The 14,326-nt window shown below is 47.1% G+C and overlaps 1 pseudogene; it reads right to left on the bottom strand.

Moving 5' to 3' along the window:
* Window positions 1-6,616: 6,616 nt before the first annotated feature.
* Window positions 6,617-6,949, bottom strand: LOC101146802 (large ribosomal subunit protein eL30-like; annotated as a pseudogene).
* Window positions 6,950-14,326: the final 7,377 nt, after the last annotated feature.

Here is a 14,326-nt window from a genome sequence, read left to right as displayed (position 1 = left end):
CCACATGCTGTAGACAAGTTCTGTAGGCAGCCCATTTGAAATCCACAAGCACACAAGGAATGAGTCTCTTCACTCTCTTTTCCTTTCAGAAAGGCAGATATTTACTGAATAAGCCAGCTGGCTCCACCAACCCTCACTCTACTAACCCTGATGGCACCACAAAATGAAATTCACAGAACAAGCCAGTTCACGTGACCAGCAAGTTCAGAAGATGGCAGGACGGGTCTGACATGAAGCACAGTTACACATTCACCTCATTCCAGTGCTGCTTTCAAAAGTTCTCAGACAGGAGGCTTTCCAAGGGTTGTGAGTCCAATTTTCCACTTTGACACATTAAAAATTATCATGAGTGATACTGAAAATTATTCCACAGATAGTTTTGGGTTGTATGCCAAAGTAATTTCCTATGCATTAAACAAAATTTCTCTTACAGCATTGAAAGGCCTATATTTTTCCTGTGGAAAAAAAAAGACATAAATTATTCCTCCCAGTCCTGGCTGTATGGAACTTGTACTACTGACAGTGCGACCCCAGTTAACTCGATTCACAAAAACAGCACCATTTCATTTTTACCAGCATATTTCAGAAAATGGTGGTAAAAATGAAATGGTGCTGTTTTCATGAAGCCTAGAGTAATTCAAAAGCTATTAGGCCCTAAACACCGAAGTTGCATCTATAAACAGAGACATTAAAAGCCTAAATAAATGGCCATCTTGGGAGGATGTATGCCCTAATAGGCTAGGAATGTGTATAAGCTTCCCAGATAATTCAGCCACTATTATTAGGACATAAAAAAGAGTGGAGATAAAATAGCCAGTCTTCATAAAGTCTCACACCCTGAGAGAGGCATATGTTGTGCTTCAGCTGATCAGTGGGGGTTTGAGAAGCATGCAAAAGTGGGTGGTGCTTACACGTTACTGAATTGCTGGTAGAATATTGCTGGGGCCCAGCCTGCGCAACATAGCAAGACCCATCTCTACCAAAAACACAAAAAATGATCTGGGCATGGTGGTGCGCACCTGTGGTCCCAGCTACTCGGAAGGATCGGGAGGCGGGAGGATCACCTGGGGTTGGGAGGTTGAGGCTGCAGCGAGCCAAGAGCACACCACTACACTCCAGCCTGGGTAACAGGGCGAGACCCTGTCTCAAAAAAAAAAAAGAATATTGCTGTGGTTTATCTCCTCCCCATCAAGCCCACTTTTAAGAGCAAATAACTTAACTTGCTAAGAATTAAGGCAAGGTGGCCGGGCGCGGTGGCTCATGCCTGTAATCCCAGCACTTTGGGAGGCCGAGGCGGGCAGATCACGAGGTCAAGAGATCAAGACCATCCTGGCAAACGTGGCAAAACCCCGTCTCTACTAAAAATACGAAAATTAACTGGACGTGGTGGTGCGCGCCTGTATTCCCAGCTACTCAGGAGACTGAGGCAGAAGAATCACTTGAACCCAGGAGACAGAGGTTGCAGTGGGCCAAGATCGTGCCACTCCAGCCTGGCGACAGAGTGAGACTCCATCTCTCCATCTCAAAAAAAAAAAAAAGAAAGAAAGAAATAAGGCAAATAATATGAATATATGAAACACATAAATGAATATAGAGTTCAGAAGGGAATTGAGGCTGGGCAAGGTGGCTCTTGGGAGCCACCTTGGGAGCTCCCAACACTTTGGGAGGCCGAAGCAGGTGGATCACTTGAGGTCGGGACTTTGAGAGCAGCCTGGGCAACATGGTGAAAACCTGTCTCTACTAAAAATACAAAAATTAGCCAGGCGTGGTGGTGTGCGCCTGTAGTTCCAGCTACTCAGGAGGCTGAGGCAGGAGAATTGCTTGAACTCGGGAGGTGGAGGTTGCAGTGAGCTGAGATCGTGCCACTTCACTCCAGCCTGGGCAACAAAGCGAGACTCTGTCTCAAAAAAAAAAAAAAAAAAAAAAAAAAAAACAGGAGAACTTGATAAAAGGAAGTGATGAAACTCAGGCAAATTCAAAAATGGAGGCTTGTGGAGTCAGAAACGTCAGCAAGTGAATGAGCGCCAGGCCCACTTAAAGCAACTCCCATGGGAAGGGAATTCTTGGAAGAGTCAAAAAGCACTATACAAATTCAGTTAAATTTAGAAAGGACTTTTGGAAATTAAAATGAAAGGATTTTCAAATTTAGAAAATCCATCATCAAGCTACAAAGAAAATATATGTTGCACCCTGGATCATGGTCTGGTTGACCAGGCAGATGTAAAGTCTACTCTAAATACATAGCAGAGGCCAGGCATGGTGGCTCACGCCTATGATCCCAGCACTTTTGGGGGCTGAGGCAGGTGGATGGCTCAACCACCAGTTGAGTCTAGCTAAGCCACATCCACTCCCTGCACCTCCTATTCTTCACCTGCAGAATGAGCTTGCTGGATTCTAACACCCAACTGCTGCTCTCACACTCTAGAATTCTTAGACTCCCGGTCGTCTTTGAGAGATTCCACACTGCCAAGAAAATTATTGCAACTATATGAAACACTGGCTTATCATGACCAGTGTCAGGCAGTCCTGATGTTCACCTGGTCCTGCTCTTCTGCAGTTACCAAGCTATAAAAAGTTAAAGACTGAATGTGTAGATATACTAGGAAGCAGACCTGTTCTGTGCTTCTCCAGAAATCAGAATTGAGGTGAATGAGTGGAGGCTAAGTGTGGTGGCACACGCCTGTAATCTTAGCACTTTGGGAGGCTGAGGCGGTAGGATCGCTCGAGCCCAGGAGTTCAAGACCAGCCTGGGCAACATGGCAAAACCCCGTCTCTACAAAAATACAAAAATTAGCCAGGTGTGGTGATCCCTGCCTGTGGTTCTAGATACTCAGGAGGCTGAGGTGGGAGGATTGCTTGAGCCTGGGAGGTGGAAGTTGCAGCGAGCAGAGATCATGCCACTGCTCTCCAGCCTGGGAGGTGGAAGTTGCAGCGAGCAGAGATCATGCCACTGCTCTCCAGCCTGGGAGACAGAGGGAGACCCTGTCTAAAAACAATAAAAGATGAATGAATGGAAATTATCGGAAAGCAGACTTCAACTCATCATGAGAAAATTTACTTTGAACACTACTGAAAATATCACCAATTATGTGCTGCATATTACTTTGGACCTATTACTATGCTAATCATGTTTATACATATTTATTCCTCATAACCAACCAATAAATCAGATACTATCCCTATTTTAATATATCAGGAGATGGAGGCTCAGAGACGTCAATTTACTTGCCCAAAATTACGTAGCTAATAAGTGGCAAAACTAGAATTCAATAATGCTTACAAACTTTAAAAATCTTTGTTCTAGACCACTATGCTATATTGCCTCTATAAAGCCACCCCAAAATATCCAGGATTGATTGGGATTCTTAAATCTGCACATTGATGTTGTTCATTGGCAGTAGAAAATTTCAGCCAATACTCCTTTTTAAAAATGTTTTAAAAACAAGCTCTGGCAAGTTTTATTAAAGAAAAATTTTGAGGCCGGGCGCGATGGCTCACACCTGTAATCCCAGCACTTTAGGAGGCCGAGGCGGGTGGATCAAGAGGTCAGGAGATCGAGACCATCCTAGCTAACACGACGAAACCCTGTCTCTACTAAAAATACAAAAAATTAGCTGGGCGTGGTGGTGGGTGCCTGTAGTCTCAGCTACTCAGGAGGCTGAGGCAGGAGAATGGTGTGAACCCGGGAGACGGAGCTTGCAGTGAGCCGAGATCGCGCCACTGCACTCCAGCCTGGGTGACAGAGCGAGACTCTGTCTTAAAAAAAAGAAAAGAAGTCCCCCTCCCCCTCCCCCTCCCTCTCCCTCTCCCCACGGTCTCCCTCTCCCTCTCTTTCCATGGTCTCCCTCTGATGCCGAGCCGAAGCTGGACGGTACTGCTGCCATCTCAGCTCACTGCAACCTCCCTGCCTGATTCTCCTGCCTCAGCCTGCCGAGTGCCTGCGATTGCAGGCGCGTGCCGCCCCGCCTGACTGGTTTTCGTATTTTTTTGGTGGAGACGGGGTTTCGCTGTGTCGGCCGGGCTGGTCTCCAGCTCCTAACCGCGAGTGATCTGCCAGCCTCGGCCTCCCGAGGTGCCGGGATTGCAGACGGAGTCTCGTTAACTCAGTGCTCAATGGCGCCCAGGCTGGAGTGCAGTGGCGTGATCTCGGCTCGCTACAACCACCTCCCAGCCGCCTGCCTTGGCCTCCCAAAGTGCCGACATTGCAGCCTCTGCCCGGCCGCCACCCCGTCTGGGAAGTGAGGAGCGTCTCTGCCTGGCCACCCATCGTCTGGGATGTGAGGAGCCCCTCTGCCTGGCTGCCCAGTCTGGAAAGTGAGGAGCGTCTCTGCCCGGCCGCCATCCCACCTGGGAAGTGAGGAGCGTCTCTGCCCGGCCGCCATCCCACCTGGGAAGTGAGGAGCGCCTCTTCCTGGCCGCCATCACATCCTGGAAGTGAGGAGCGTCTCTGCCCGGCCGCCCATCGTCTGAGATGTGGGGAGCACCTCTGCCCTGCCGCCCCGTCCGGGATGTGAGGAGCGTCTCTGCCCGGCCGCCCCGTCTGAGAAGTGGGGAGACCCTCTGCCTGGCAACCGCCCCCTCTGAGAAGTGAGGAGCCCCTCCGCTCGGCAGCCGCCCCATCTGGGAAGTGAGGAGCGTCTCCGCCCGGCAGCCACCTCGTCCAGGAGGGAGGTGGGGGAGTCAGCCCCCCGCCCGGCCAGCCGCCCCGTCCGGGAGGGAGGTGGGGGGGTCAGCCCCCCGCCAGGCCAGCCGCCCTGTCCAGGAGGTGAGGGGTGCCTCTGCCCGGCCGCCCCTACAGGGAAGTGAGGAGCCCCTCTGCCCGGCCACCCGCTCTGTCCGGGAGGGAGGTGGGGGGGTCAGCCCCCCCGCCTGGCCAGCCGCCCCGTCCGGGAGGTGAGGGGCACCTCTGCCCGGCCGCCCCTACTGGGAAGTGAGGAGCCCCTCTGCCCGGTCAGCTGCTCCGTCCGGGAGGGAGGTGGGGGGGTCAGCCCCCCGCCTGGCCAGCCGCCCCATCCGGGAGGGAGGTGGGGGGGTCAGCCCCCCGCCTGGCCAGCCGCCCCGTCCGGGAGGTGAGGGGCGCCTCTGCCCGGCCACCCCTACTGGGAAGTGAGGAGCCCCTCTGCCCGGTCAGCTGCTCCGTCCGGGAGGGAGGTGGGGGGGTCAGCCCCCCGCCTGGCCAGCCGCCCCATCCGGGAGGGAGGTGGGGGGGTCAGCCCCCGGCCTGGCCAGCCGCCCCGTCCGGGAGGTGAGGGGCGCCTCTGCCCAGCCACCCCTACTGGGAAGTGAGGAGCCCCTCTGCCCGGCCAGCCTCTCCGTCCGGGAGGGAGGTGGGGGGGTCAGCCCCCCGCCTGTCCAGCCGCCCCATCCGGGAGGGAGGTGGGGGGGTCAGCCCCCCGCCTGGCCAGCCGCCCCGTCCGGGAGGTGAGGGGCGCTTCTGCCCGGCCGCCCCTACTGGGAAGTGAGGAGCCCCTCTGCCCGGTCAGCTGCTCCGTCCGGGAGGGAGGTGGGGGGGTCAGCCCCCCGCCTGGCCAGCCGCCCCATCCGGGAGGGAGGTGGGGGGGTCAGCCCCCCGCCTGTCCAGCCGCCCCATCCGGGAGGGAGGTGGGGGGGTCAGCCCCCCGCCTGGCCAGCCGCCCCGTCCGGGAGGTGAGGGGCGCTTCTGCCCGGCCGCCCCTACTGGGAAGTGAGGAGCCCCTCTGCCCGGCCAGCCGCCCCGTCCCGGAGGGAGGTGGGGGGATCAGTCCCCCGCCTGGCCAGCTGCCCCATCCGGGAGGGAGGTGGGGGGGTTAGCCCCCCGCCTGGCCAGCCGCCCCGTCCGGGAGGGAGATGGGGGGTCAGCCCCCCACCCGGCCAGCCGCCCCGTCCGGGAGGGAGGTGGGGGGTCAGCCCCCCCGCCCGGCCAGCCGCCCCGTCCGGGAGGGAGGTGGGGGGGTCAGCCCCCCGCCTGGCCAGCCGCCCCGTCCGGGAGGTGAGGGGCGCCTCTGCCCGGCCGCCCCTACTGGGAAGTGAGGAGCCCCTCTGCCCGGCCACCACCCCGTCTGGGAGGTGTACCCAACAGCTCATTGAGAACGGGCCATGATGACAATGGCGGTTTTGTGGAATGGAAAGGGGGGAAAGGTGGGGAAAAGATTGAGAAATAGGATGGTTGCCGTGTCCGTGTAGAAAGAGGTAGACATGGGAGACTTTTCATTTTGTTCTGTACTAAGAAAAATTCTTCTGCCTTGGGATCCTGTTGATCTGTGACCTTACCCCCAACCCTGTGCTCTCTGAAACATGTGCTGTATCCACTCAGGGTTGAATGGATTAAGGGCAGTGCAAGATGTGCTTTGTTAAACAGATGGCTTGAAGGCAGCATGCTCGTTAAGAGTCATCACCACTCCCTAATCTCAAGTACCCAGGGACACAAACACTGCGGAAGGCCGCAGGGCCCTCTGCCTAGGAAAACCAGAGACCTTTGTTCACTTGTTTATCTGCTGACCTTCCCTCCACTATTGTCCTATGACCCTGCCAAATCCCCCTCTGTGAGAAACACCCAAGAATGATCAATAAAAAAAAAAAAAAAAGAAAAAAAAAAAAAAAAAAGAAAAGAAAAGAAAAAAGAAAATTTTTGCATAGTATACTTCCCACCAGTCTATTCTGGCATGCTTCTAATATGAGAATCACCTGGATCAATGAGAGCCAGTGTGCATACTCTGTAGTATTTTCCACATGCTGTGCCCAATTCAATATTATTGTCACTGTAGTGATGGACACCAGTCCGGCCAACATTTCATAGTACTCTATTTTGGATTTCCTCAAAGCTGGGCAGTTGTTAGAGAGGATGACCAATTTCACTTTGCCTTGTGTGATCAACTTCAGAGTCTGCTTGTACCCCAGCATGTACTTTCTACTTTTCATAACTAGAGTTGATCAACTCCAGTGACTTTTTCATCTTCTTTGTGGCTACCATCTTCCTGCCTAGGTGTGGGATGGCCCCCAACCAAGAGCAGCCACCAAGATGGTGGAAAGTGAGAAAGGCACCCATACCTCTTGAGATACTATCTTTTTCCATCCACTCTTTTCCTTCTTGACTCTGATTAAATTTAAGTTAGACTTTATCATGTTAGCCTCTCTAACTTACTGTATATCTTTTTGTCTCTCTTTGCTGCATCCTAGATTTCTTCTGATTTAACTTCCAGGTCATCAATTCTCTCTTCAGCTGTGTTGAATTGGCTATTGAACCCATCCACTGAGTTTTAAATGTTGGCTATTGTCTTTTTAATCTCTAGAAGTACTATTTAGTTATTTTTGAAATCTAACAGTAGTTTCATCTTTTCAGAGATATCTTTAAGCTAATCTTTACTTTTTTAAACATAATAAATGTATTACTTTCCTATTACTCCTATAACAAGTTACTACAAACTTAGTGGCTTAAAACAACACAAATTTATTATCTTAAAGTTCTAGAGGTCAGGATTTTGAAATCAGTTTCACTGGGCTAAAATCAAGGTATTGAAAGACCTTGCCTTCTTCTGGAGGATCTAGGGGAGAATCCATTTCCTTTCCTTTTGTAGCTTCCTGAAGCCATGTACGTGCCTAGGCTTGTGAGCCCTTCCCCCATTTTCAAAGTCAGAAGTGTAAGATCTTATCTCCTCTCTGACTTTTGCTTACATACTTACATTTTTTTCTCTCAGATCTTCTTGCCTTTCTCTTATAGAACACCTGTGATTACAATGAGCCTACTTGGATAATCCAGAATAATCTCTCCAATCTCAAAATCATTCATTTTATCATATCCACAAAGTTCCTTTTACCATATAAAGTAACATTTTCACAGGTTCCAGAGACTACGATGTGGACATCTTTGAGGAGCCATGATTCAACCCACCACAGTAAGCACAGTTATTTTATAGTCCGTGTCCAATAATTTCAAGATCTAAAAGTGTTCCCAGATTTGTTTTTGTTGTCTGTTTTTCAGATGGTTCCCACACGTGTTGCTTGCTTCAGTATGTGCTGGGTTAAAAAAAAATGGTGCCCAATAATAATTTACCTAACATTTTTAGTTGTTTTTATTAGCAGTGTTTGGGCTGAAAAATAGCCCACTATAAAGAGAAATTAAAATTCAAGTCTTCCAACAATAATGATTGATGTATTGCCCACTGACAGTATGGCAATCACTGTCTTGATGGCATAATGTACATTCTATATAGGAAAAAGCCATGGAAGGGACTGCAGTAGGAAGTTCCCAAACCCAGGACAATTCAAGTAGGGATAATGAGAGCTGAAAGGTACATCATGTTTACTGGGGAAGAAACCTTTAAAATTAGATGTTTCGAAATGATAATGGGTCTGTGCAAATACCCTTATAATTATTACTAAGGAGTTTCATGCCCTTCACACATTCCTTTAGTCACTTACTATTCAGCAGGCATTTTGTTGAACACCAATGATGTATCTATCCATTACTCTGCAGGTAAGTAAAAATACAAAGACGAATACAAACAATCTCTGACCTTAAGGAGATCACCAGTTACTTGGGAAAACAGACACAGACACTGCTAGTATACCACGTGGTGGTTTGAGTGCAGTGATGAAGGAAAACACAGAGGAGGAGGTGCCTCACCCAGGCTGAGGGTTTAGGGGAGGCTTGGTGAAGACAATGATGCCTGAGCTGGATCTTAAATCATGATAAGAGTTGTCCGGGTAAAGGCTGGGATGGCGGGAAGGGCTATCAGGCAGAGGGAACACCATTAGCAAACACCCAGTGTTTAGTGACAATACATGCATGTGTGGGTTGGGAGTCCAGTTACAAGGAAACTGCAGCAAGTACTGCACTTAGATCTGGTCAAATGGAGCCCTTACCTGAGCCTCTAGGGACTCCATGCTTTGCAGTGCCTTCTTCAAAGTTTTCTGTCCCCTCAGTGCCTGGGACTGATCAGGATATGCAGAGCTAACTAAGAAGAATGCCCCAAGCCTGGACCAGGGATAGTGTGGGCCCTGTCCTCATTTCTTCCCTTCAGATTGCTCTTCAACCCTCCAGCCTGCATGTGAGGTTGACCAGATGCCCTGTGGAGCGTCAAGACTCATATTGAAGGTGTTGTCCCCCAGGGCCCAAGTTCTAGGACAACAGCACAAAAAATAGACCGCTCTAGCTGGCCAGCGCAATGTTTCATGGGATCCTGAGATGGGTGACCAGAATGGTGCTGTGCTGACATGCTGACTTTGGTTGATTTGCACTTGCACTGGACACAGGACAAGCTCAGGGCTCTGAACTACTAAGCACATGGCAGGCACTTGTGCTTGAACCACATCTGTATGCCCATAGGTAGGCTCATGCCTTTCTATGTTCCAACCACATATAGTCTGTTGGCTCCTGGTCTACAGCATCACGGATGGCAGGGGGTGGTGGTGGTCTTTACCTGTGCACCTGCTGTGGCTGGCAGCCAGGGCAGCCACTCCATTCTCTCTGCAGGTCTGTACCACGTGTAGGGCAGTTCTCTAGGGAGAACAGCACCTCTCTCCTCCAAGGGCCTTTGAGGCCTTTGTTCCACATTGTCAACAGCCCTTCTGATCAATGTCCTCTTTTGCCTCCATTTTAGGAATGATGTCCTCTCTTGCCTCTGATCATGTGGTGACATTTGTTTTCATAGGTTGGTCTTAAGCTATGCCATGTGGTAGGGAAGTGTGCCAGATGAGGAATGGACCTTCTTTGGGTGAATAGGATCACTCTTTGCCCCTCGCCTAGCCTCCCCACTAGTGATGGTTTGTGAAAGGAAACGGTGAGGTCAGCACTGAAAGAGACCACATTCTAGGAATGCGGTAATCATGGCATAAGGTAATCAAGAGAAGACATGGCTGCAAAACCTTAGACAGTAAGTTTAAGATGACCAGAAAACATTTTCCTGCACACTCTGGGCGAGACTTGCATTTGTGGTCATCATAAACGAATTATGGTGACAGCCTTTAGGGAGACATTGGAAGCCAATATTCACCAGGGCCATGATGGAGGATGCAGTGTCCTAGTAATGATGCACCTAGCATGAAACAAATGACATCAGGGAACTCCAGAGGCAAGTTGATCTATAGTTTCAATATTAACAGGTCCCAAAAAGCCACAGCATTGAGAGCAATAACAGCGTTGCTACTTTTTCCTCATAATGAGAAATGTGAAACTACCCAGCCAAGGCACATCTGACAATAAAGAACTTGACACAATGGCTCCTGGACCTGAGCAGGAAGAGATGGTGGCCAGACATTACGAAGACTCCTCACATGCCCTAACTGCAGGATTCACAAAGACAAGCCTCTCTTTTCTACCAATGATTCTAAATCTTTGTTGATAAATCACTAAAAGTTATATGGCCCATGAAACTTGTAATACATCTTTAATCAAGTTGTTTATAAACAGGGCCGTGCAAAAATATGTTTGAGATCTAGATGGGTCCAGTTCAGATGAATGGAATCTTTTTTTTTTTTTTTTTTGAGACAGGCTCTCGCTCTGTTGCCCAGGCTGGAGGGCAGTGGCACAATCGTGACTCACTGCAGCCTCTACCTCCCAGGCCCAAGCAATCCACCCACCTCAACCTCCCAAGTATCTGGGACTACAAGCATGAGCTACTGCACCAGAATAGCTTTTTTAAATTTGCTTTTTTGTAGAGATGGGGTTTCACTATGTTGCCCAGGCTGGTCTCAAACTCCTGGGCTCAAGCAATCCAACAGTGGCCGAGACAAAATACACAGAAGTTTACTGACCATGGCTGTGACTATATTCTGTTCCTCCTCCTGACCAGCAAGAGATTTCAGGCTAAGTGGATGTCAACAATGAAATGCTAGGCATTGCTTTATGCCATTTAGCTCCCTGGGATTTGTTAGCCAGCTAAGGGAATGAATGAACTTCTAATACGTAAGAGCTAACCACAGTGACATGGCATCTATATCTCATTAAATATGTTGAGTAAAAACTCAGAACGAACTCAAACTAGGATATGAGAGAAAAACAAAAGTAATCTCAGTATTTTGTTAGAAAATACCCAGGAGTTCAAATGTTTTGTCCCTTATGATGTCAGGTGCAATTAGAAAGCTCCTTCCTCTGGATAACGATGCTTTTGGAAGGAGACCTATGCCTTTCCACCCCCTCTTTTTCTTCTTAAGTTCTCTACAAGGGAATCTAATTTTAGTTCTATTTCTGGCTATGCTACAGTATATCCATGTTTAAAAGCCTTACTTATTTTAGGTAAAAATAACAATTCCACATTAAATAAAGTAGACTTTACAACTGTAGATATACTTAAAAGTCAGGCACACATGGTTACTGCTAATACCAAAAGAATTAACTATCCATATGAGAAAATTCTGCAGTCTTTATATCCTCTTACAATGGAGGTGGAGTAGAAATTAATATAAATAAAACTGTGAATAATTTATCCAGAAGATTCACTTTTCAATTCACTGACCTTAGATTTTAACTACAATATCTGCATAGATGTTAGCTGTGTTATCTAATCAACAAATCATGCTGGAGGAAGCGCTTTTTCAGTGACTTTTACTATCAGTATGGAACAGTAAGATGTACATCAAAGACGAACAAGAAACCAGGGCCCCTCTAAAGATTGTTTTATTTTAAAAAGTAAAACAAAACACACAATAACATTTGGCCAAGCACAGTGGTTCATGCCTGTAATCCCAGAACTTTAGGAGGCCAAGGGGGCACAGATCACTTGAGCCCAGGAGTTTGACACCAGCCTGGGCAACATGGTGAAACACTGTTCCCACAAAAATACAAAAATTAGCCGGGCATGGTAGCATGCGCCTGTGGTCCCAGCTACTTGGGAGGCTGAGGTCGGAGAATCACTTGAGCCCAGGAGGCAGAGGTTCCAGTGAGCCGAGATTGCGCCACTGAATTCCAGCCTGGGTGATAGAGAGAGATCCTGTCTCAAGAAAATAAGTAAATAAATACAGACAACACAATAGCATTAAAGCAAAATTTTAGTCAGCAGTCCTAACCTCACTATCCTAATATCATAACGATTTTCCCCATTGTATATGTCTTCCATTCTTTGCCATGTATAAACATTTCCACGTTGGTGCCATCATATGGTACTTAGATGTTTGTAGTCTGCCTTCAAAATTTTATATCACAAAATACTTAACTCACACTCTTAAAAATGATAAAGTGATAAACTATCCTTTTTTTTAAGACATTCTCTTTTGGCTGGATATTTTAATTACATATAAGCTCAGGACCCAGCTGTGATTAACTCTTGCTGACTGGTTTCATTAAGATTCAAGAACTGCTGATTCACATCCAAAAGTGCATTCACTGTGATCAAATCCACGGGACAGAAGTCTGTTGATGTGCTAATTAATAAGACACACAGTTCTTTTTTCAGCTGCTTCATCTTAGAGTACTTTTCCAAACATTCCTTTTGGAAACTAATGTGTCCTTTAACTTTTTTTTTCTCTGTGCCGCTTAATGAGGTCTTGGTTACAATCTGATTCAAGGGAGCCACGCTCTACAGTGCTCTTCTATAAACACAGTCATTTGATAGGTGATTAGTGGCTGGGCAACCCTGGCCACAGCCCCCAGGTCAGCCGGATGTTCTTCTCCCTCTTGGGGCCCTGATGGAGCCAACAATTCTAAACAGTTTTCTAACATGGTGATTGGACTATTTGGAATGTACTTTCATCTTTAGTGGGAAGAGATATACTAAAATACTTGAGATTCCAAAGTATACTCATAGGAATTGAGAAGGGGGAGGAATTAATACACTTGATATTTTGCAAAATATAAAATTGAGAATGAAGACTATTTATGGTAACTCATAGCAAATGCTATTTAAATCCAGCATTCCATTCAAGCCCAGCTAATAAGCAGCCCTGTGCCATAGGATATGTGATAGAAAACATATTTGTCTGGATTAATTTTAATCCTAGTTCCACCACTATCTAAATGACCTTAGCAGCTAATAACATGGAATATTTATCAAGCCTCCAGTTAGGGCCAGTCACTGAACAAAGTGCTTATTTATGAAACATATTTATTCTCACAACCTACAAAGTGGAGATTATTATAATCCCCATTCTACAAAAAAATAAAAAATAAAAAGGAGGCCTAGAAAAATTATATAATTTCTCCACCATTATGAAGCTGTAAGCGGCAAGGTCAAAAAATTTTAACTTTAAATTAAAATATAACATGTATAGAGAAAAATGTGCATACCTTCAATGTACAGTTTGGTGAGTTGTCACAAAGTGAATACAGTCGTGTAACCACTCATGTAACCCCAGAAGCTGTGCTCACGGCCCTTTCCACAACTACCCATCACTCCTTCCCAAAGGTAACCATTATCCTGGCTTCTAACACCACATCTTGGTTTCGCTAATTTTTAAGCTTTCATGCAAATGAGAATCATACAAAATGTGGCCTTTTGTGTCTGGCTTCTTCTACTTATGGAATGGATTCTTATGTGTGGTGTAAGGTAGTGACCAGGTTTCATTGTACTTTATCCATCACCGTTTGTTGAAAAGCCATCCTGTCTCCCACTGCTCTGCTGTGGTGCTTTTGACACCAATCAAGTGTTCCTGTATGTGTGGGTCTTCTGGACTTTCTGTTTTGTTCTGATCATCTATTTGCCTCTCCTGTGTCAATACCACCTTGAAGTCTTTCCGAAGCCTTGGTATCCAGTTGAGAAATCCTTTCAATTTTGTTCTTTTTCAAAAATTGCTTGGTTATTTGAGATCTTTTGCATTATCATATAACTTTTAGAATCAACTTTGCATTTTTGCAAAAAACCTACTGGATTTTTAGTGAGATTGCATTGCATTGGAATAAATCAATTTGAGAACTGACATCTTGAGATAATTGAACTTTTAGTCCACAAACATATCTCCATTTATTTAGGTCTTCTTTTATATTTTTATTATTTATTTACTTAGAGACAGAGTCTTACTCTGTTGCCCAGGCTGGAGTGCAGTGGCAATATCTCAGCTCACTGCAACCTCTACCTCCTGGGTTCAAGAGATTCTCGTGCCTCAGCCTCCCGAGTAGCTAGGATTACAGGGGTTCACCACCACACCCAGCTAATTTTTGTATTTTCAGTAGAGAGAAGGTTTCCCCATGTTGGCCAGTCTGGTCTCGAATTCCCGACCTCAGGTGATCTGCCCACTTTGGCCTCCCAAAGTGCTGGGATTACAGGCGTGAGCCACCCTGCAGGCTTTCTTTTATATTTTTAATAATGTTTTGTCGTTTTCAGCATAGAATTCTTGAAGATGTTTGTTAGATTTATTTCTAACAAAATTATTTGTTAGGTAACATGTTTAAGTTTTATCTTTTAAAATATAATTTATA

Source organism: Gorilla gorilla, chromosome 12 (assembly GCF_029281585.2).
Source record: "Gorilla gorilla gorilla isolate KB3781 chromosome 12, NHGRI_mGorGor1-v2.1_pri, whole genome shotgun sequence".
Lineage (NCBI taxonomy): Eukaryota > Metazoa > Chordata > Mammalia > Primates > Hominidae > Gorilla > Gorilla gorilla.
This window is presented reverse-complemented; position numbering and strand designations above follow the sequence as displayed.